The 23,397-nt window shown below is 36.8% G+C and overlaps 1 protein-coding gene and 2 long non-coding RNA genes across 9 annotated transcripts in view; all 3 read left to right on the forward strand.

Annotated features, from left to right (window-relative positions):
* The window catches only part of LOC127877394 (transient receptor potential cation channel subfamily M member 3-like), a 279,970-nt gene that overhangs the window by 163,749 nt on the left and 92,824 nt on the right, over positions 1-23,397 (forward strand). The window lies entirely within an intron of this gene.
* LOC127877405 (uncharacterized) lies at positions 689-1,581 on the forward strand. Its single transcript, XR_008048426.1, has 2 exons — positions 689-868; positions 1,025-1,581. It is a non-coding gene; the product is annotated as an uncharacterized LOC127877405 (long non-coding RNA).
* On the forward strand, positions 2,657-22,340 carry LOC127877403 (uncharacterized). Its single transcript, XR_008048423.1, has 2 exons — positions 2,657-2,973; positions 22,089-22,340. It is a non-coding gene; the product is annotated as an uncharacterized LOC127877403 (long non-coding RNA).

Consider the following 23,397-nt stretch of genomic DNA (forward strand, 5'->3'; position numbering starts at 1 on the left):
GAAACTTGGTCAAGTTGGATCAAAAACCTGGTCACCAGTTTAATATCCCTTCTCCCATATCAATTTATGAACATCCTGAAAAACTTGTAGTCCAGTGAGTGGTATATGCCCCACTGGCTCTCTTGTTTAAGTTAAGACTGAGGTTAAAGTCAGAATAATGGCCTTGGTGTTCATATCAGTAAGAGGGGTATGCTCATATATATCATTTATAGCTCGACTATTATATATGAAATATATATATAGTGGAGCTATTCTACTCACGTCGGCTTTATATATATAGCGTTACTGTGCAAATGTTAAAGTTTGCCTACTACCCCAAATATTTCTTATGTCCTTTCACATATTGCGTTTATATTTTGCATACTTCTTTACCAACATGACCCCAATCTATAAACAAGAGCAGACAACTGTATTAAGCATTTTGACAAAATTATTGCCCCTTTTATACTTAGAATATGCATATTATTGATAAATCTATGTTAAAGTTTGCATACCACCTCAAATATTTTCTATGTCCTTTGACATATTGCTTTAATATTTTGCATACTTCTTTACCAACATGATTCCAATCTATAAACAAGAGCAGACAACTGTATCAAGCATTTTGACAGAATTATGGCCCCTTTTATACTTAGATAATTGAAAATTTTGTTTAAATTGCCATAACTTTTTATACGCCCGTATAAAATACGGGACGTATTATGTGAAACCCCTTGGCGGGCGGGCGGGCGGCGGGCGGAAGGCATCACTTTGTCCGGACTCTAATTCAAATTGTATTCATCCGATCTTCACCAAACTTGGTCAGCAGTTGCATCTAGTTGATATCTAGGCCAAGTTCGAATATGGGTCATGCCGGGTCAAAAACTAGGTCATAGGGTCAATAAGTGCATTTTCAAAGGGGCCACTTTGTCCGGACTCTATTTCAAATTGTATTCATCCGATCTTCACCAAACTTGGTCAGCAGTTGCATCTAGTTGATATATAGGCCAAGTTCGAATATGGGTCATGCCGGGTCAAAAACTAGGTCATAGGGTCAATTAGTGCATTTTCAACGGCGCCACTTTGTCCGGACTCTAATTCAAATTGTATTCATCCGATCTTCACCAAACTTGGTCAGTAGTTGCATCTAGTTGATATCTAGGTCAAGTCCGAATATGGGTCATGCTGGGTCAAAAACTAGGTCAAAGGGTCAATTAGTGCATTTTACTTTGTCCGGACTCTAATTCAAATTGTATAAATCTTATCTTCACCAAACTTGGTCAGTAGTTGCATCTAGTTGATATCTAGGCCAAGTTCGAATATGGGTCATGCCAGGTAAAAAACTAGGTCATAGGGTCAATTAGTCCATTTTCAACAGCGCCACTTTGTCCGGACTCTTATTCAAATTGTATTCATCCGATCTTTACCAAACTTGGTCAGTAGTTTCAAGATAAGTAATATCAGTACAGGAAATACTGCCATTCTATACCTATGTAGGTCTAAACAATTATGATTTAAATATTGTGTTTTAGAGAACAAATGAGACTAAGTGTACACTTATTGATATCAATGCATATATATGAATATATCAGTTATATAAGTTGTTGTTGTTTTTTTTGCTTATTTCCAAAACAAATACATCAATCATCAGTGTATCATCTCCAATGGCACACGAATCGGGCGTATATTGCTCCGTCATGCGGCGCTCTTGTTTATTCATGATCACAGTTGATTCATACTTTGACAAAACGCCTACCTGACATACCACAATGCACTCCACCTAAACCATGCCCCACCCCAGAATTCCCCCCCCCCCCCCCAAAATAAAAAATAATTTTTTTTTCTTATTTTTGAAAGATCATCTAGTAAATGACCACACACCCACATTACCACATTATACCCCCCCCCCCCCCTCTCCATAATGGCTTACGTTATACTGTCAAGCACTCGAATAGTCGAGCGCGCTGTCCTCTGACAGCTCTTGTTATGTCCCCCATCACTATAGTGGGGGACATATTGTTTTTTCCCTGTCTGTTGGTTGGTTTGTGTGTTTGTTTGTGCAAACTTTAACATTTGCAATTACTTTTGCAATATTGAAGATAGCAACTTCATATTTGACATGCATGTGTATCTCATAGAGCTGCACATTTTGAGTGGTGAAAGGTCAAGGTCATCCTTCAAGGTCAAAGGTCAAATATATGGGTCAAAATCGCTAATTTAATGTACACTTTTGCAATATTGAAGATAGCAACTTGATATTTGGTATGCATGTGTATCTCATGGAGCTGCACATTGTGAGTGGTGAAAGGTCAAGGTCATCCTTCAAGGTCAAAGGTCAAATATATGGGGACATAGTGTTTTACAAACACATCGCTTGTTATATCTTGAATCACATACTAAAAGCAAATTACTCATAGTTTGCATATTACAAGAAATGCAAAACTGGTCATAATGCAAAACTGTTTCATGATTTCTAAACTTGCATCGGACTCTTGGACAGTAATTGCTTGGTACAAGTAAGTCAGATCAGGCAGTATGTAAGTACGGCAATTAACCGATCTATTGACAGAAATGTTGTTACTAGATTGAATACGACAATAAATCTTCCTAAATACACACAGGACTCATAATTGTTGATATATATGATGCCAGTATATGATTCTATGAAAACTATTTTTATGCCCCCCTTCAAAGAAGAGGGGGTTTATTGCTTTGCTCATGTCGGTCTGTTGGTCGGTCCGTCCACCAGGTGGTTGTCAGACGATAACTCAAGAACACTTGGGCCTAGGATCATGAAACTTCATAGGTACATTGATCATGACTCGCAGATGACCCCTATTGATTTTGAGGTCACTAGGTCAAAGGTCAAGGTCACGGTGACCAGAAATAGTAAAATGGTTTTTGAATGATAACTCAAGAACGCATACGCCTAGGATCATGAAACTTCATGGGTAGATTGATCATGACTTGCAGATGACCCCTATTGATTTTGAGGTCACTAGGTCAAAGGTCAAGGTCACGGTGACCCGAAATAGTAAAATGGTTTCCGGATGATAACTCAAGAACGCATATGCCTAGGATCATGAAACTTCATGAGTAGATTGATCATGACTTGCAGGTGACCCCTATTGATTTTGAGGTCACTAGGTCAAAGTTCAAGGTCACGGTGACCCGAAATAGTAAAATGGTTTCTGGATGATAACTCAAGAACGCATACGCCTAGGATCATGAAACTTCATAGGTAGATTGATCATGACTTGCAGATTACCCCTATTGATTTTGAGGTCACAAGGTCAAAGGTCAAGGTCACGGTGAACCAAAATAGTAAAATGATTTTCGGATGATAACTCAAGAATGCTTTTGCCTAGGATCATAACACTTCATAGGTACATTAATCGTGACCCGCAGATGACCCCTATTGATTTACAGGTCACTAGGTCAAAGGTCAAGGTCACGGTGACAAAAATCGTATTCACACAATGGCTGCCACTACAACGAACAGCCCATATGGGGGGCATGCATGTTTTACAAACAGCCCTTGTGTTGATTAATATAAATATAAGCAGGACAGGGGAGGTAATACACTCTTATATACAGGGGAAACAAATGCAATAAGTTTAAATTTATTTTTACAGCATTTGCCTCCCTTGTAATATATTTAAATTTTACCAAATGTAAGGCTAACTGCATTTTTGTAATGCATACTACTACTACTACTACTGCTGCTGCTGCTGCTGCTGCTACTGCTGCTGCTACTACTACTACTACTACTACTTCTACTACTACTACTACTTCTACTGCCGTTGCTGCTGCTGCTACTACTACTACTACTACTATTACTACTACTACTACTACTACTACTTCTACTACTACTACTACAACTACTACTACTACTACTACTACTACTACACCACCACCACCCACCCACAAACCCACCCACCAACCACCACCACCACCACCGTTCACAGTGACAAAAAACGTATTCACACAATGGCTGCTACTACAACTTATAGCCCATATAGGGGGGCATGCATGTTTTACAAACAGCCCTTGTTGATGTATGTGATAATAATTCTGTTTTGCTATTTGGAATTTGTATAGTTCAAGGCTGGTGTACTAAATTATTTCATAAAAAAAGTATCATATGTATGTCAAAGTAGACCTTAAATATATAACTGGACTGGAAACTGAATAAAAGATTGAACATTGCTAAAAAAATATCTCTTAAAAATTGCAAATAACAGAGAACATAGATCTCTTGATTTGTCGCAATAGTTTAGTTATCTTGAAACATTGCAATATATTGCTTTCAAGTATTGTGAAAAATAAAGCTCATACAATCCGGTCTTGTACTTCAGTCTTGTACACTTTGCCTCCTGCAATTCTTGTTTATGAGCTCTCTGGTTCCTATTTATTACTCCAATAAACGTCTGGGCCTAGAAAAACTTGTCTGTGTCCATACAAAACTCGCTATATCATAAGAGATTTTTCCTGATGCATTTTGTTGGTGTGGCTTTCTTTTATTTACACCGATTGGTGGAATCACCATGTAACAAAATAATGTGGAATCACAGCTGCTTTATTTGGATGTTGTTTTTGTATATTTTTTATCATTGAAACTAGTTGAATATGAAACAATATAACCCCTGCAAAATATGCACTGTCAAAGATGGGGTGTTTATTTCTTACTTCAGCACTATTCTATCAAATAAAAAATAATGCAAGCATCAGCATTCCCAACTTTGCTTAAGAGCTAATATTTCTGTTCTTGAGACCAGGAACAACATCAACCCAACAACGCTTAATCCAATATAACGCTGAGTCAAATATAATGCTGAATCCAATATAACGCGCTCCATTACAACACTGAATCCAATATCAGGTGCTCCATTAAAACGCTGAAATTCAATATAATGCACTCCATTATAATTCTGAATCCAATATAACACGCTCCATTATAATTCTGAATCCAATATAACGCGTTCCATTATAACGCTGAATCCAATATAACGTGCTCCATTATAACGCTGAATCCAATAGAACATTGATGAGCCTTGCTTGCATGGTCTCCAGCCTTTTTTCCGACCTTCCATTTTGGTCTTAAGCCTTCTCTTTATATTCAAATATGGCGGCGCCTGTTGTGCTGATTGAATATTTGGTTAATTACAATCGATTAGAGTCTTGCATCAGACAGTTTAATTGTCATAATCTTTTGTTTAATGCAAATAAAGTTGTGAAAAAAGCCTGTGTTTATCTGTGTTTCACGCTCTAATATGCATTTTTGTGTGAAAAAAAACACATCAGTTTAAAATGGTCCTGAAAAAGGGCAGTAAAAGCCTATGGATTTCAACTTTTGGTTAAAAAATGCTGTTAATTCAAATTGATTGTGATGTTGTTATCATAAGATTGTCTTTTTAAGTAGCATGGAAAGTACTTTAACCTTACTTTACATGGTTTCGAATAAGCTAAATATCTGGAGCTTCGGGGCTCTCCCCTGGACTGACCAAGCAAAATTTTCAGGTTTTAAGATATTTTCAACTTTCACCGGCCATGAAAACGTAACAGGCAAACATTAATAAAATAAGTAATCCAGACAGTTTAGTTAAAAGCAAACGCAGGGTAATGATAAATAGAAATTCGCTTTCATTTTCATCTGGTTTTCAGAAAGTCAACGCAAGGCACATTTTTCGCATGACTGTGTTATAATGACTCAATAAAAACATTACATCTAAATTTAAATGCTCTTGCCCCCTGGGTTTATTATTGTCCCCTACCGGTTTCACTTGAGGGGACTTATGGTTTGGGCTCCCTCAGTCAGTCTGTCTGTCAGTCTGTCAGTCACACTTTTCTGGATCCTGCAATAACTTTACAAGTTCTTAATATTTTTTCATAAAACTTGTAACATGGATAGATGGCAATATGGACATTATGCACATCATTTCATTTTGCTCCCACGTCAAAAATTATGGTTGCTATGACAACAAATAGACTAGTAATACTGCTGAAAATGGCGGTTTTCTGGATCCTGCGATAACTTTAAAAGTTCTTCATATTTTTTCATGAAACTTGAAACATGGATAGATGGCAATATGGACATTATGCACGTCATTTCATTTTGTTACTACGTCAAAAATTCCGGTTGCTATGGCAACAAATAAACAAACAAAAATCTGACAATGGTGGAATTTCTGACAATGGTGGAGCCAGTAGGGGACCATATTGCTTGGCAATCTCTTTTTAAATCTGAATGGTGCTCTGTCCATATAATGCATTGTACACTTTACACTTCTGAAAAACGGCGCATGTTTGTGTTTATGAAATTTGTTTGCCCCCCTTCGAAGAAGAGGAGGGTATATTGTTTTGCACATGTCGGTCGGTCCGTTGTTTGGTTGGTCCGTCTGTCGGTCCGTCCACCGAATGGTTTCCGGATGATAACTCAAGAACGCTTACGCCTAGGATCATGAAACTTCATAGGTACATTGATCATGACTCGCAGATGACCCCTATTGATTTTCAGGTCACTAGGTCAAAGGTCAAGGTCATGGTAACTAGAATCCGTAAAATGGATTCCGGATGATAACTCAAGAACGCTTACGCCTAGGATCATGAAACTTCATAGGTACATTGATCATGACTTGCAGATGACCCCTATTGATTTTCAGGTCACTAGGGTCAAAGGTCAAGGTCACGGTGACTCGACACAGAAAAATAGTTTCCGGATGATAACTCAAGAAAGCTTACGCCTAGGATCATGAAACTTCATAGGTACATTGATCATGACTCCCAGGTGACCCCTATTGATTTTCAGGTCACTAGGTCAAAGCTCAAGGTCACAGTGACTCGAACCAGTAAAATGGTTTCCGGATGATAACTCAAGAACGCTTACGCCTAGGATCATGAAACTTCATAGGTACATTATTAATGATCATGACTCGCAGATGACCCCTATTGATTTTCAGGTCACTAGGTCAAGGTCACGGTGACTTGACACAGTAAAATGGTTTCCGGATGATAACTCAAGAAAGCTTACGCCTAGGATCATTAAACTTCATAGCTACATTGATCATGACTCGCAGATGACCCCTATTGATTTTCAGGTCACTAGGTCCAAGGTCACGGTGACTTGACATAGTAAAATGGTTTCCGGATGATAACTCAAGAAAGCTTACGCCTAGGATCATGAAACTTCATAGGTACATTGATCATGACTGGCAGATGACCCCTATTGATTTTCAGGTCACTAGGTCAAAGGTCAAGGTCACAGTGACAAAAAATGTCCAGCCCATATGGGGGCATGCATGTTTTACAAACAGCCCTTGTTAAACATATTTATCATCATGAATGGCCAGATTTTTTTATTGTTGTAATTATATTGGTTTATAGGATATATATGAACATTAGAAAAGCGGATCCATTCGTAACACTGTCTTGTGGCTGGGACCCTGTTATCCGCGTTATATGCGAGCTACAGTGTATCATGCAAATTTCTTTTACAGAGTTATTTATGAAATAATGCTTCTCTTAGTTGAACTGCTTTTAAGGAATAAACCCCTCTTAGCAATCGGATATAAACAACAATGTGTCCAATTTTGACAGAGACCTTGAAGTATAGACTGCAGTTTGCAGGTTCAGCGTTAAAATGTGGTATCTGATATTGAACTGTTCAACTAAAACAACAATTTCATCATGGCTTTAGATTTATAAGGAAACCTCTTTTTCCTAAATTTTGCTGTGCTCCAGATGCCTCATTAACTGTAACATACATCAGGATGTGGTCATCTAAGGTCCTGGAGTGTCTGATCCAGATGCCTCATTGACAGTTATCAACACTTGAAGCTAGTCTAATGCATTTCTTGAAGCAATCAACAAAAGTCTGCCAATCCTAGCAGTCATGTACAAATTGTGTACTAATAATGATGTCCTCACAATAGGATTTAATATGAAAATCTTTGGTGGCATTTTTTAGCTCCACTGGCCAAAGCCCAGCTGGGCTTATGTCATGGTCCTGTGTCCGTCGTGTGTGCATGCGTGCGTTAATTTTTTCTTTAAACATCTTCTCCTAAACTACTAATCCAATTTTGATGAAATTTCTCAGGAATGTTCCTGGGGTGAACCTCTTTCAATTTTTGTTCTTGAGTAGATTCTTGGACTCAGAGCCGGTTTATTTATAAATAAACCGGCTCTGAGTCCAAGAATCTACTCAAGAATGCATCAAGCAGAGCAGAGAAACCTACATGAACGTCTTTCAAATTTGTTCAAATTATGCCCATAGGGTCAAATTTGACCCTGCCCCAGGGGTCACAAAATTGAAAATTTGCTTATATAAGGCCTATTTTGTGAAAACTTTCTAAATTTTCTCGTCCATGACCATTGGGCCTAGGGCTATTAAATTTGGTATGTAGTGGCATCTTATAGTCCTCTACCAAGTTTGTTCAAATTATGCACCTGGGGTCAAGTTTGACCCTGCCCGGAAGGTCACGAAATTGAACATATGCTTATATAAGGCCTTTTTTGTGAACACTTAAAAAAAATTCTTGTCCATAAGCGTATTGCATAGGGCTACCAAATTTGGTATGTAGTGACATATAATAGTTTTCTTCTTAGTTTGTTCAAATTATGCCCCAGGGGTCAAATTTGAAATTGCCCCGGGGGGTCACAAAATTGAATATATGCTTATAAAGTGCTTATTTAGTGAAAGCTTAAAAAATCTTTCTGTCCATATCCATTGGGCTTAGGGCTACCAAATTTGGTATGTAGTGATGTCTTATAGTCCTATACCAAGTTTGTTCAAATTATGCCCCTGGGGTTAAGTTTGACCCTGCCCCGAGTGTCACAAATTTTAACATTTGCTTATATAAGGCCTATTTTGTGAAAACTTTAAAAATCTTCCTGTTCATAACGGTATTGCATAGGGCTATTAAATTTGGTATGTAGTGACATGTAATAGTTGTCTTCTTAGTTTGTTCAAATTATGCCCCTGGGGTCATATTTGAAACTGCCCGGGGGGGGGGGGGGGGGGGGGGGGGGGGGGGGGGGGGGGGGGGGAGGTCACAAAATTGAATATATGCTTCTAAAGGGTTTATTTTGTGAAAACTTGAAAAATCTTTATGTCCATAACCATTGGGCCTAGGGCTACCAAATTTGGTATGTAGTGACATCTTATAGTCCTCTACCAAATTTGTTCAAATTTTATCTCTGGGGTCAAATTTGACCCTGCCCCGAGGGTCACAAAATTGAACATATGCTTATATAAGGCCTATTTTGTGAAAACTTAAAATCTTCTTGTCCATAACCATCCGGCCTAGGGCTATCAAATTTGGTATGTAGTGCCATCTAATAGTCCTCTACCAAATTTGTTCAAATTTTATCCCTGGGGTATTTTGTGAAAACTTAAAAAAAAATCTTGTCCATAACCATTAGGCCTAGGGCTACACAATTTGGTATGTAGTGACATTTGTAGTGACATTGTATAGTCCTCTACTTAGTTTGTTCAAATTATGCCCCAGCGTTCAACTTTGACCCTGCCCTGGGGACCACAAAATCGATTATATGCTTATATAGTGCCTATTTTGTGAAAACTTTAAAAATCTTTCTGTCCTCAACCATAAGGCATTATATTATTAAGGGCTACCAAATTTGATATGTAGTGACATCCAATAGTTCTCTACCAAGTTTGTTCAAATTATGCCCCTTGGGTCAAATTTGACCCTGCCCGGGGGGTCACAAAACTGAACATACGCTTATATGGGGCCTATTTTGAGAAAACTTTAAAAAATGTCTTGTCCATAACCATTGGGCCTAGGGCTACCAAATTTGGTATGGAGTGACCCTCTAATAACCCTCTACCAAATTTGTTCAAATAATGCCTCTGGGGTCAACTTTGACCTGCCCCGGGGGGTCACAAAATTGACTAAACGCTTATAACGCGCCTATTTTGTGAAATCTTTAAAAATCTTCTCGTCGAAAACCATTCGGACTATGGCTACCACATTTTGTATGCAGTAACATCTTATAGTCCTCTACCAAGTTTGTTCAAATTATGCCCTTTGGGTCAAATTTGACCCCGACCTGCGGGTCACACAATTGAAAATTATATACGCTTATATTTTGCTTATTTTGTGAAAAAATTTAAAATATTTTTGTCCTTAACTCTAGGACCTAGGGCCACCACATTTTGTATGTAGTGAGATATAGTAGTCCTCTACAAAGTTTGCTCAAATTATTCCCCTGGGGTTAGATTTGACCCAGCCCAGGGGGTCACAAAAGTGTACATGTTCTAAATAGGGCCTATATTTAAGTATTTGCACATGCCGAGAATATTTTTTTCAGCCTTTTTTTCAGCAGTGGAGAGATACAGGGCCATCATGGCCCTCTTGTGTTCTGTTATCTTTTAGCTCAGTATACTATGGGAAATGATTTGTGCTGTCTGGTCAGGAGCTACCCTGTCTTCTAAGGTTTCCTGGTCTCATGAAGGGTCAGGGTAGCTCCAAAGCAGATTGAGTACCTGCGCAGGCCGGTCTAGAGCTAAACTGGTGGCAAAAGAACCATAAAGCATTTTTATGCTCCCCCAAAATTTTTGGGGGGAGCATATAGTTGCCGCTTTGTCTGTCCGTGCGTCCGTGCACAATTTTTGTCCAGGCTATTTCTCATTAATTAATGACCGGAATTCAATTAAACTTTATGGGAAGCTTCACTACCAAGAGGAGATGTGCATATTATCAGCCGGTTCTGGTCGGATGATTTTTCACAGAGTTATGGCCCTTTGAAATTTTCCATTAACTGTACATATAGTGCAATTCTTGTCCGGGCTATTTCTCCCCAACTACGGACTGGAATTCAATGAAGCTTTATGGGAAGCTTAACTACCTTGAGGAGATGCGCATGTTATTTGTGGGTTCTGGTTAGATGATTTATTTAGAGAGTTATGGCCCTTTGAAATGTTTAAGTTGCTAAACCATTCAACGTATGTATTTTGTCCAAAGTTATGCCCCTCAAGACGTTTCCTTTTATCTGAATATATAGTGCAATATTGTGACAAAAATAACTTTGGGGAGCATCACCCGTCTCCGACAGTTTCTTGTTTTCCACCATTTTGGGAATGGGGCCAGGTCCCTTTGGTTCAGGAAATATTGTGTCCTTTTGACTTTAATTGGGAAATTAATGTTGTTGATTTCATGCTAACAAACTGATAATAAAATTGATGTCAATATTGTATTTTCTAAGGTTCAACTTATAGAGATTGATTTGCAGATTAATTACATGTTTAGACTAAAAAAAATGTGTTAACCTTCAATTGGGAATTTTGAGGTCCCATTTGGGAAAAATATATACTTTTTTCCATTTGGAATGGGTCCCCCTACTGTTCAATTTGCACAAGCTAATCAAGGACGACATTTCCGATTTTATAATGTTTTTCGTTTAAAGAGAGTCTCTGGTACTGTGATGACAATTAATACATATGCATTACGCCCTGTTTTCCCACAATGAAGCTTAAATTGTATTTTTATGCCCCCCTTCGAAGAAGAGGGGGTATATTGCTTTGCTCATGTCGGTAGGTGGGTCGGTCCGTCCACCAGATGGTTGTCAGACGATAACTCAAGAACGTTTGGGCCTAGGATCATGAAACTTCATAGGTACATTGATCATGACTCGCAGATGACCCCTATTGATTTTGAGGTCACTAGGTCAAAGGTCAAGGTCACGGTGACCCGTAATAGTAAAATGGTTTCCGGATGATAACTCAAGAACGCATACGCCTAGGATCATGAAACTTCATGGGTAGATTGATCATGACTCGCAGATGACCCCTATTGAATTTGAGGTCACTAGGTCAAGGTCACGGTGATTCGAAATAGTAAAATGGTTTCTGGATGATAACTCAAGAACGCATACGCCTAGGATCATGAAACTTCATGTGTAGATTGATCATGACTCGCAGATGAATTCTATTGATTTTCAGGTCAATAGGTCAAAGGTCAAGGTCACGGTGACTCGAAATAGTAAAATGGTTTCCGGATGATAACTCAAGAACGCATACGCCTAGGATCATGAAACTTTATGGGTATATTGATCATGACTCGCAGATGACCCCTATTTATTTTCAGGTCACTAGGACAAAGGTCAAGGTCACGGTGACCCGAATATAGTAAAATGGTTTCCGGATTATAACACAAGAACGCATACGCCTAAGATCATGAAACTTCATGGGTAGATTGAACATGACTCGCAGATGACCCCTATTGATTTTCAGGTCACTAGGTTAAAGGTCAAGGTCACGGTGACCTGAAATAGTAAAATGGTTTCCGGATGATAACTCAAGAACGCAAACGCCTAGGATCATGAAACTTCATGGGTAGATTGATCATGACTCGCAGATGACCCCTATTGATTTTCAGGTCACTTTGTCAAAGGTCAAGGTCATGGTGACCTGAAGTAGTAAAATGATTTTCGGATGATAATTCAAGAATGCATATGCCTAGGATCATGAAACTTCATAGGTAGATTGATCATGACTCGCAGATGACCCCTGTGTTTTACCATGTATATGTTGTGTGGGGAATTTTATTTCATCAGTTTGGTGGCAACCCTGATAAACTACATAGCAACTTCATATTTGGCTTACTGGGGGGCATTGTGTTTCTCAAAGAAATCTTGTTTATTAATGATTTTAAAAACACATCTGGACCAGTGCTTTAAGACACATTCTTTTTAAATTTGAATGGGTTGTGTTTATTTAAAACTTGCAATATGAAAAGCTATAACATAATTTTTAAAACTGAGTTGCGTCTAAACTAACAGCGAACACCTACAGTGCCTTCAGCACTTTGATTATTAAATGTGTTCAATAAGTTTGCCTAAGGCCTAAATTAAAATTGAGTTTGTTTGCCCTTTACCGACCGACCCACTTTTTACCCCCCGACCCAAAAAATTTTATTGCGATTTCTGAAAACTTATTTTTTTTATTTTCGTTTTTTTCGACGATGACAAAAGAGCCAAAAGCAATATTTATTCATGCGCGTATTTATATCCCTGTCTATTATTATCGCCCCTGACCGATCTAGGTCGCTCCGATGGTTGGAATTTCATACGCCCCAGAATAGACAGTAATGCAAGCGTCTATAACCAGCATCGCGATCGGCGGTGTTCCGTGAAAATGGCCGAACGACATCATACTTAACCATTGGTTCGCGAAAGTAGTCGGACATATACGAGTTTACGTTCGTTGTACACATGTTGTTAACGTGATCCAAGATGGCCGACAATTAAAAGAAATAACGATGCTCAGCGAGAACAAATAACTATCGAATTTACGACGGACATCATATAATTAGTATCGATTAATGAAAAGAGTGTGTCATTCTACGATTGAGCATAGGTTTTAGATACAAATAAAACTCTCTTTTTTTTGCAAATGTATGAACTGAATGCCACAGAACAAGTGATGAAGTGTTTGAAAATTGGAATGCAGTCTACTCGCAAAGAAAAATACATCTAACAGTTACAGGATTTTTTTTGTCGAAAATGCAAAATAAAAGACAAACATGATTTGATTTATATGCAAGTGGATCTGTGTTTAATCAGATTCATGTGCATATTCTGCTTTATTATGTTTGCCACACTGAACAGTTTACTGTAATGGCATGTTAGTGAAATGGATATGTAAAGGTAAACTTATTTAATTTATTAATGTCTCTTAGCTAAATACATCGACAACACTCAAGTATATATGTTTAAAGCGTTAGTATATCCACAAACTGAAACTAACACCCACTGTCCTACAGTGGGACTAACCACCCTCTCCCCCGTTGCGCCTACACCGAAAGGTCCTGCAACGTACCTATCCAGATCCAGAATTTATTTCCCCAAATCAAGTTTTCATGCTTATGTTAGTTGCAATAATACAACTCCCAGCTATTGACCCTCTGAGCTGTACGTATGTACTCATAAAAGCTCAGAGCATTCAAGAAGAAATAATGCTTTATAATAATGTTCAGTTTGCACTTTTATGAATTTACTTTTCCATGCTGAGACTATGCACTAACCGGTCAAACACTTAAAATTGAGGCCTGTAAAAACTTCAACAGGCCTGTGAATTGTTTCTCCTGGTAGGCAAGTCTGGCCTGTAAAATGTGATGGTCTTTCGCCACGTCTGAATTTTTCCATTAAAGGCTTTGGGCTGTCTTTCTACACTCCTTCAATGCTTGTTGCATGCTAATTAAGCCCAATTTAAGGGAAAGGTTTAAGTTAAAAATAAAAGCTGTCTGGCTGTTAAATAATTACAAATGCATTTGAGCAATTAAAATCATATAATGAACAAATATTTGATGTAATAAATAACACACAAGCATGCATTTGATATTAATATATGCAAGAAACAGCAAACAAGATAATGTTAAGCTACATAGGGCTTCGTACACTGCAACAGTGCTTTAATAAAAGTGTTTTAAATATTCATAGACTATTAGTGTATTAAAAATATAATTTCTCAAATAAAATAAAATAATTTTCCTTCCTACCTACCCACCTGTAAAATTTAGGGTCGGTAAAGGGCAAACCAACAATATTTTAATTGTGGCCTAACTGAACATTATAACATTATGTATTTAGCATTGTTGTTTTGGAAAATATATTTTTGAAATTAAGAACCATAAAAAGCTGTATCTTTATTAGAATTTAATTAAAGAGTTATGTTCCTCTTAAAGATCTAAGGTAAAGAAACAGGGATCAAGATGTAATTAATATGCTTTTTTATGTCCCCCACTATAGTAGTGGGGGACATATTGTTTTTGCCCTGTCTGTTGGTCTGTTGGTACGTTGGTCTGTTGGTTGGTTTGCGCCAACTTTAACATTTGCAATAACTTTTGCAATAATGAAGATAGGAACTTGATATTTGGCATGCATATGTATCTCAAGGAGCTGCACATTTTGAGTGGTGAAAGGTCAAGGTCATCCTTCAAGGTCAAAGGTCAAATATATGGGTCAAAATCGCTCATTTAATGTATACTTTTGCAGTATTTCAATATTCAAGATAGCAACTTGATATTTGGCATGCATGTGTATCTCATGGAGCTGCACAATTTGAGTGGTGAAAGGTCAAGGTCATCCTTCAAGGTCAGATGTCAAATATATGTGGCCAAAATCGCTCATTTTATGAGTACTTTTGCAATATTGAAGATAGCAACTTGATATTTGGCATGCATGTGTATCTCATGGAGCTGCACATTTTGAGTGGTGAAAGGTCAAGGTCAAGGTCATCCTTCAAGGTCAGAGGTCAAATATATGTGGCCCAAATCGCTAATTTTATGAATACTTTTGCAATATTGAAGATAGCAACTTGATATTTGGCATGCATGTGTATCTCATGGAGCTGCACATTTAAGTGGTGAAAGGTCAAGGTCATCCTTCAAGGTCAAATATATGGGTCAAAATTGCTCATGTAATGTCACTTCTGCAATATTGAAGCTAGCAATTTTATATTTGAAATGCATGTGTATCTCATGGAGCTGCACATTTTGAGTGGTGAAGGGTCAAGATCAAGGTAATCCTACAAGGTCAAACGTCATATAGGGGGACATTGTGTTTCACAAACACATCTTGTTTCTGGTTTATTGTCAAAACATAACTTTATTGTGAATGAACCATTTTCATATTAAGGTTGAAAAATGCTCATGAAAATATATTCAAGCAAATGAACCAGAATAAATATATTACATACAGACTTGCATGGCAAGAAGGAATTACAGAATATTTAGTGATGAAATAGCATTCCATTGAGGTTATAATTTGATCAGATTACGCACAGATTGGATCAGGAAGTGAATAATTTTATAAAAGAATGCAAATACTCCTGTCTAGCTGATTTCTTATAGAAATCAATTTATTTTAACCCTTTGCATGCTGGGGAATTTGTTGTCCGCTAAAATGTTGTCCGCTGAATTTCTAAAATTAGCATTTTCTTCGATTTTTTTCAAAGAATACTATCAGAATAGCAAACAGTTTGGATCCTGATGAGACGCTACGTTCTGTGGTGTCTCATCTGGATTCAAACTGTTTGCTAAGGCCTTCAAAATTTGGTTCCAGCACTGAAAGAGTTTTATCTCTACTTGTAATGCCACATTTACATTTGGCTTTTTATGGTTTAGGGAATATTGCATTTCACCATTTCACAATTATACAGTGGTAGGAGGTAAAGGTGGACTGTTGTCAGTATTTGTAGACACACAAAAAATCCAATTGAAAACAGCTCTAAAACCAAAGGTGGATTGTTGTTTATGCTTGTTCCACTTTATATTTTCATATGTATCACAGACAAAAATACTGACTTGGAGTGATTATTTTATTTGAAAATGAGCATTTATTGAATTGGTTTGCCAATGACAATTTTTCATAGTGTTTAACACCACATAATTTTGCAGCATTCCAGTACAGTCATAATAAGGTACGCTGTGGTTACATTATATCTCCAGGGCCTTTTAATGAAAAGCTTCATGGTTTATTATTGTAATATCATGTTGCTTAAATAGGTTTCATAATGCAGTGACATGTTATGGTTCTCTGTACACTGAATTCCACTTATTGGGCCTTTCATAATTCTGCCAATACTGGAACTGATCTCTCCAGAAAGTGTATCATGATTGCTGATGCTGAGGTGTTTCAAGACCTGTCTGTAACAAATGGTGTATATGCCTTGTCATGAAAATTTAATGAAACATTGAAGAATCAACCATTTGGTTTGTTATTAAAAAGGGATGAAGGTGTATATTGTTAAAGCAAGAAGCAGTTGTATGTTTTCTTTTTTGTATTAGATTATTTTGATATAAATTATTAATAATAATAATGACGACCGATTTGGATAAGAAAGAACTTGTTAATAACATAATTGATTGTGCATGGTCACTACTGCTATGTATTGACCATAGTGATATGCTAAATTTTGAGCTCACCTGAGCAAATCATGCTCATGGGGAGCTTTTAGGACACGGTAATGTCTGTGGGCATAAGTGCATGCAGTGCTTTAAAATGTGGGCTAACTTTTTCTTCTTATGACTTCTCTTCCTGAACTTCTTAAAAGATCTTTTTTAGGAAAGTTGATAGGAAAAATGGCTTAGTCCATTGATATACATTACTAAATGGGGCCTGGGCAGCATTATATGCTTTATATGGCTGAAGTGAAACCTTGTGAACACGTAAGAAGTCACATGTTTTGCCAAATCATTAAAAAACTTCATCAAAGCATTTTTTTCAAATGATATCTTAGCCGAGTTCACTTATGGTTCTGGGTACAAAACAAGGTTAGATTGCCACAGTATACAAACAACACAAACACTGCTTAGAACAGCCTTATTTCTTTGGTTTAAAGGTGTGCTATCTAGCGCCTTTGGCCCTCTGGCTGCTTTTTAAAAGTTTATGAAAGCCTCACAAAATCTGCAAGGAATAATGCAATTCTTTTGGGTTTCAGGGAAGCAACTTTAGGCCTAAGGCTCTCTTGTAAATGAAATTTTGTAACTTTATCATACTAAATATTGGATTTGAATATTTGGTTATTTCTTTTTTGAAGTTATTTAATAAATTCAGCTAGTTTTATATTTGTATGTACCAGTCAGTTTACAGATTCTGCATTAGCTAGACATAAGAAAGGTTATATGGAGGAATATATGATAAATTATAAACTATTTATAACATATACCTGCATTTTAACTTTTCTTATTTCTAGCTTATATAGAATCAGTTAACTGATTGGAACATAATTGGTTAAAATCTGTGCACATCTTAAACTATTTCCTGAATTGTGTGAACTGTTTGGACTTAATGAAATGACAATCAACTTGATCAATTGCAGATGGCTTGTGCTTGCATAAGATTGAATAAGCAACAAAGACTGCGTCTGTAAGAAAGCCCAAGCATTGCATGGCGGGCTTTAGATGACCATGTATTTAGAATAATTGCATGAATTCTATCTGTCATAAGAGGTGACTGGTAATATCTCCCAGGAGACAAGAGCAGCATGGGTGTACTGTACTTTAGTGCCTGTGTGATTTCAATTTTCTTTCTTGAGAGCTCTTTCATAAAAAAAAGAGACTGGTTTAATTGTGTTGCATGCAATGACAATTGAAATAAATGTCACAATATTTAGCGTGAAATTGCCTCTCTGAGATAGTTATCAATTCCAGACTTTGCTTTGTTCTGAATTTAAAATCAAATACATTGTCTGTTTCTTACTGATACTAGGTGTTCTTAGAAATGAATGATATCTTGATCAAAACATAATTACCTCAGCCAAATAAAGACGGATAAAGAATTAGTGTTGTCAGTCCGTCCGTCAGTCTGTCACAAACTTTTCAGCACTATATCTAAGAGACTATATAATATAATATATCTTCAAGAAACTTCATAGGCGTATAGATAGCAATGAGGAGAAGTGTCATGCGCAATAATCTCAAACCTTATACTTTCTTAAATAGGAGTTATGGCCCTTTGTTTTTTTTGTACAATGTAACTTTTCAGGGCAATATCTCAGATACTTTGCAAGGTTTCAACATTAAACTTAATGGGTGTATTGATATCAATGAGGAGAAGTGCAACTTACTAGGAGGATTGCCATGCACAATAACAAAACCCCTACACTTTCCCAAATAAGAATTATTGCCCTTTGTTTTTCTTGTATGATGTAACTTTTTAGGGCTATATACCGTAAAAATGCAGTCATAAGTCGAGATTTTTTTCCAAAAAAATTTGATTAAATTTACAGTCTCGACTTATGAGGTCGTCCATGAAAAATAATGATGACATTCTACTAAGATGGATCCCCGCAGAAATGGTTGAAGTTGTTGTTGTATAGAAAACTTGTTGAAATACGACACACAAAATTTCCTCTTTTAACTGATAGTTACCAATTAATATAACCACAGTTTGCCGCAACATTTCCCTCGTTTTTATTTTCATAATTTAATCCAAAGTTTTCATGTAAGCAGGTGTTTTTTTTTACAACTGAACGTGTAAACAAAAGATCGAGGCATTTTAAAAGTAGAGCCAGAATTGGCAACCTGTGTGAATTGACAGTTTGACATCATCAAAGGAAAGCCGTTTCCTGTCAAGAAGCCATAAAGCATCACCCTTCTCGCCGATAAAATAAAATTTCTTTAATTTGTGAAGCGCCATGTTTAACGAAATGCGAGTATGTAATTCACTGGCAATCGTCCAATTATGTTTGAGCACGTGCATAGCTCCGCTTTTGAAACTGTTATATAGAACAAAGGTGGAGTTAGTGGTCTATTGGTTATGCCAATCATTGTCATAAAAACGTGTTTACTGAGGAACTAAGCAATTGTTTGATAGTCAGATTAAAAGTACAAAGATTTGATTACAGTGGTCACAGTGTGTCATCAGATTATAAGTTTGTGGATTATTACAAGCGTGGACAATTTAGTGCAAACATTATAATAATAATTTATTAATTTGACTAACACATTTGATTTGTGAAAATGCCTCAAAAACGCCAACGCCATGCGTATGACAATACGTTTAAAATACGTGTGATAGAATTTGCAGCGCAATCAATTAATAATAGTTCTGCTGAACGCGAGTTTGGTGTTTCGTATTTCGTTGATGTGTAAATTACGATGTACATGTATATAAGTTCTGGTTTCCTATGTTGTTTTTTTTTGTTTTTATGTGGTTCATTATGATTTGCTTGTCTATATTTTCATATATTATTTTCGATTTCCTAAATATATATTGATTCGTATTGACTATATTAAACAAAGTACATAATACACGTGTCCGCTATGTCTACGTCCCAGAGTGCTATATTGACATCATGGTCTATGTATAGAATAAAAACTTCCCGTACATTTAAAAAGGAGTCTGTTTATGAAATTCTTGCACGAATAATTTCTGACTCAACTTATGACTTGGACATATTCAAAATCTCCGATTTTCGTATCATTTTTTACCCCCCGACTTATGAGCGGGTAGACTTATGACTGCATTTTTACGGTACCAGATATGATACAAGATTTCATCATGAAACTTCATAGGTGTATATAATGAGCAGAAATGAAATAACTAAAACAATATCCCTACACTTAATTAAATTATTTGTTTAGGATTATACAGTATATCAAGGGACTTGCACCTATCCATAAAAAAAAAATTGGGCGAGAATATCAATTCAACAAATTTGCTTGTTATGATGAAAACTTTCTTAAATGTTTTAAGTGAGGCTTTTATTCCTTACATCAATAAATAGATGGCATGAACGAATTCGTTCTAAATTGAGAATATGTCTGTGCCTAATTAAGGACTTTTTCTTTTGAACAACAAGCTATAAATGTTGTGCAAATTGTCACAGTTGGTTACAACAGCATGTCTTGTTTCTTTAAATAACTTGGGATTGTCTGAGGGACCATGTCATACCTGCTGAACCTTGACATGTGTGTTTATAATGAGGTTGAACGATGTTGATTTCTTTGGTCATCTTCATGAATGCTGTGATGTTATTGTGCTCTTACTTAGCAGCTTGTATCAAATTCTTTTGATCAGACTCAAGTTGTTAATGTTGAAAAATTATAATTACTTAAACTTTTGAACATGTGTGTGTTAGAAAATCTGGGATACAAGCTGTGTAATTTTTAAATTAAAGCAGCAATAATTAAGCAATTATTTATCCTAACAAAAATGTTCACTTGAAAAAAATGGTGACTAATTATCAGCATGTCTGTCAAATCAAATCAAATCATAATTTATTCATTGTCGGCATGAGAATAACATGTTATTTATACATAAAGAAAGCAAAAGCAAAAAGGTATCATAATGAAAACCTAATAAACCAAATGTAAGAAATCAAGATGCAAATTTCTCAGACAAAGCAAAAAAGCAGAAAGGCAACAAAATGAAAACAAAATAAAACAAATGAAAGGAATCAAAACATGCAAACAGTAAGCTCAACTTTGCTGACATGATCTACAGGCACAGCTCACCCCTTCCCATGATGCAACCAAACTTCGGAAATGATTGTAGTTGCCCTCATCTCTAAAATGTTGTGGCATGGAGTTCCAGAGTCTGGCTGCTCCTAAGCGGAATGAGCTGAGCCCGTATTTAGTAGTTCTCACTTGTGGTACTTCAGCAGTGTTTGTATACCTAAAAGAGTAATTATTATTATTTTTTATATATATCAAATCATGTAAGTAAGCAGGGCATTGTTTATTAATTATCTTAAAGGTTTCTATGGCCATTGATCGCATACGTCTTATTTTAAGAGTTTGGATTTTTCTAGGAGAGTTTCATAATTAGAATTATAATCATTATAGATAAAATGTAGTGCATGTTCTTGAATCTTTTCAATTTTCTTAGTGCTAACTTCACCACAAAAATGCCATGTTAATGGACAATAATTAAAATTCGATAAAATAAAGGAGTAGTAAATATTAAGTTTACCTAATTTGCATAAATTGTGACCTATTCGCTGAAGAACATGTAGTTGCCTAGATGCTTTTTTACAGATATTTGAGATGTGAGAATTGAAATTCAATTGGAAATCTATTGTTACACCTAATAATTTTACTTCATCTTCACACTGAATGTTTATGTTGTCCAATTCAAAAGATATATTAGTTTTATGAGTTTTATTATGCCCCCCTTCGAAGAAGAGGGGGTATATTGCTTTGCTCATGTAAGTCGGTCGGTAGGTCGGTAGGTCGGTCGGTCGGTCCGTCCACCAGGTGGTTGTCGTATGATAACTCGAGAACGCATGCGCCTAGGATCATGAAACTTCATAGGTAGATTGATCATGACTCGCAGATGACCCCTATTGATTTTGAGGTCACTAGGTCAAAGGTCAAGGTCACGGTTACCCGAAATAGTAAAATGGTTTTCAGATGATAACTCAAGAACGCATACGCGTAGGATCATGAAACTTCATGGGTAGATTGAACATGACTCGCAGATGACCCCTATTGATTTTGAGGTCACTAGGTCAAAGGTCAAGGTCACGGTGACCCGAAATAGTACAATGGTTTCCGGATGATAACTCAAGAACGCATACGCCTAGGATCATGAAACTTCATGGGTAGATTGATCATGACTCGCAGATGACCCCTATCAATTTTGAGGTCACTAGGTCAAAGGTCAAGGTAACGGTGACCCGAAATAGTAAAATGGTTTCCGGATGATAACTCAAGAACGCATACGCCTAGGATCATGAAACTTCATGGGTAGATTGATCATGACTCGCAGATGACCCCTATCAATTTTGAGGTCACTAGGTCAAAGGTCAAGGTCACGGTGACCCGAAATAGTAAAATGGTTTCCGGATGATAACTCAAGAACGCATACGCCTAGGATCATGAAACTTCATAGGTAGATTGATCATGACTCGCAGATGACCCCTATTGAATTTGAGGTCACTAGGTCAAAGGTCAAGGTCACGGTGACCCGAAATAGTAAAATGGTTTTCGGATGATAACTCAAGAAAGCATACGCTTAGGATCATGAAACTTCATGGGTAGATTGATCATGACTCGCAGATGACCCCTATTGATTTTGAGGTCACTAGGTCAAAGGTCAAGGTCACGGTGACCCGAAATAGTAAAATGGTTTCCGGATGATAACTCAAGAACGCATACGCCTAGGATCATGAAACTTCATGGGTAGATTGATCATGACTCGTTACTACTACTACTACTACTACTACTACTACTACTACTACTACTACTACTACTACTTCTACTACTACTACTACTACTACTACTACTACTACTACTTCTACTACTACTACTACTACTACTACTACTACTACTACTACTACTACTACAACTATTACTACTACTACTACTACTACTACTACTACTACTACTACTACTACTACTACTACTACTACACAACCACCACCACCACCACCACCGTTCACAGTGACAAAAAACGTATTCACACAATGGCTGCTACTACAACTTATAGCCCATATAGGGGGGCATGCATGTTTTACAAACAGCCCTTGTTTCCTATTTTAATAGCCTGGAACTTATCAGGGTTTGCCTGCATTTTTTTGTTCTCAAACCATTTAATTAGGTGAAAATCCAATCATTTTAATAACATTTGTGAAAATATTTATTCTGAATTTTATGAATATTTTATGAATATCTTAAAAGTTGCAATGGTTGAAATTTAAGTATTAGCAATAAACGCGTACTGTGAATTCCCTGTTGGTAATTTTATTGGATGCATCTTATAATTCTGGTTGATACTTGTTGAGAAATCTGGCAATGTCTTATTTTTCTTGGCATGACAAATTATATAATGAATTGATTATTGGAAAAATGAAACACCGGAAACATTATCACAAGGGAAATGCTTGTTACAACCTGCTAGTGTTCTATTTAAAGGGGCCTTTTCACAGATTTTGGCATTTTTTAACTTATTCAT

Source organism: Dreissena polymorpha, chromosome 4, assembly GCF_020536995.1.
Source record: "Dreissena polymorpha isolate Duluth1 chromosome 4, UMN_Dpol_1.0, whole genome shotgun sequence".
Lineage (NCBI taxonomy): Eukaryota > Metazoa > Mollusca > Bivalvia > Myida > Dreissenidae > Dreissena > Dreissena polymorpha.